This window comes from Elephantulus edwardii, unplaced genomic scaffold (assembly GCF_000299155.1).
Source record: "Elephantulus edwardii isolate Elephantulus edwardi_28Jun2011 unplaced genomic scaffold, EleEdw1.0 scaffold00190, whole genome shotgun sequence".
Taxonomy (NCBI): Eukaryota; Metazoa; Chordata; class Mammalia; order Macroscelidea; family Macroscelididae; genus Elephantulus; species Elephantulus edwardii.
The window spans coordinates 5469088-5471087 of record NW_006399940.1 but is presented as its reverse complement, the minus strand read 5'-3'; positions in this window follow the sequence as shown (position 1 = coordinate 5471087).

The window sequence follows — 2000 nt, the reverse complement described above, 5'->3', positions numbered from 1 at the left end:
ACAGGAGATCTCCTCCATATAATTTACACTCTGAAAACCCTCTGTTGGGTAAGCTATGAGTTGGTTCCAACTAAATGGTACATAACAACAATAACAACAATTCAACCTGCGCTGTTCTAGCTGTTTATTATTTTTCTTGCATATGATATTAATGATGTTATTTGGTAGTTTCCACATTCTGTTAGGTCATCATTTTGGGGAATGGGAATAAATACATCTTCTAGTCAATTGGCCTGGTAACTGTCCTCCAGATTTCTTGGCACAACCTGGTGAGCATATCTAGTGCTGCAACTATTTGTTGAAATACATCAATTTGTATTTGATCAATTGTTGTTGTTGTTGATTGCTGTTGAGTCAAGCACTATTCATAATGACTCTATGAATAAAAGACTTGAAGCTTTTCTATAACTATCTTCATTTCTTCAAGTTCATAGAGTTTCCTTAGGCATGTGGTTTAGGAAGTGGATGCCACTTCTGCATCCAAGCCTGTCTTAAACTGGAAGCTTCAAACACCATCCACCTTGGACAACTTTTATGGCATTTGATACCCCAATGGCACAAGTTTCAGCATCACAGCAAACCCAGATTACCTCAATACATCAAAGAGTGATGTACAACTTATAAGAATATTCTTCCAAAATATAACAATAGTAGTCTCACTTAGCAGTGGTTAAGTTCCATCAAGTTGAATACAACTCACAGCAACCCTATGAACAAAAGAACTGAACACTGTTCTATAACATCATTTCTCTATGTTCATAGATTTTTCAGAGGCATGTGGTTTAGGAAGCGGATGACATTCCTGCTTCCATACCTGAATCAATCTGGAAACTACTCCAAACACTGTCTATGATGGGTAACTATTATGGTATTTGACACAACTACGGCACAGTGTTCAGCATCACAGCAACTCCAAGTTACTTCAGTACAGCAAGTAGACAGACAACTGCTGTACCACTTAAAGAATATTCATCCCAAAATTAAGGAACCATTACACAGGAACCTCCAAGTCAGCTGCAGACTTAGCCCAGCACTATGGTATTTTTAAGACAGGTATGCCCAACAAATGCTGTTGACTGTAAACCAAGTAAACCCTCTGCCCTTGGGTCCTTATTAGCTGAATCAGGCAGAAGTCCAGTCAGCTGACATCCGCTTGTGATAGAAAACACTAATAACACACACACGAGCACACACACACACACACACACACACACACACACCCCTTTACATTATCCACATCAAGATGTGATAGATCATCTTCCAGAGTGGAGCCACTCCACAGGAGCCTCCAAGCCAGCTGCAATTTCATCAGTTACAGGAGCCTTAACTTTTGACAATGCCTTAAATGCAGCTTGAACGCCTTCCTTTATTACCATTAGTTCTTGACCATATATTATTTCCTGAAGTGGTTCCATGTTTGTCAATTATTTTTTTATATAGTGACTGTATATTCCTTTCATGTTCGTTTTAATATTTTCTGGATCACTTGAGATTTTTCCCATAACATCTTTCACTATTGCAACTTGAGGCTTGAAACTGCTCTTCAGTTCTCAGTTTGAAAAATGCCAAGGTCTTCCGTTTTGATTTTTTTAATCCAGTTCTTTGAAATTTTGTGTCAATACTTTGTCTTCTCGAAGTGTCTTTTTTGTGTTCAACATTTTTACTTCATTATTTCTTCTCTCCGTTTTGGCTTCTTGACATTCCAATACCATTTCTAGATTTTCTTCTGTCACCCATTCTGGTTTTTATTTCTATTTTGTATTTGCAATGACCTTTTTCTTCTTCATAGATGATATCATTGATGTCATCCCACAGCTCATCTTGTCTTCAAAGCAGATTTAGAAAAGGTTGTGGCACTAGAAACATCATCTCAGATGTCAGATGGATCTTGGCAGAAAGCAGAGAATACAAGAGGGATGTCTATTGGTATTATATTGACTATGCAAAAGCATTTGACGGTGTGAATCATAACAAATTATAGCTAATAATGAGAAGAATAG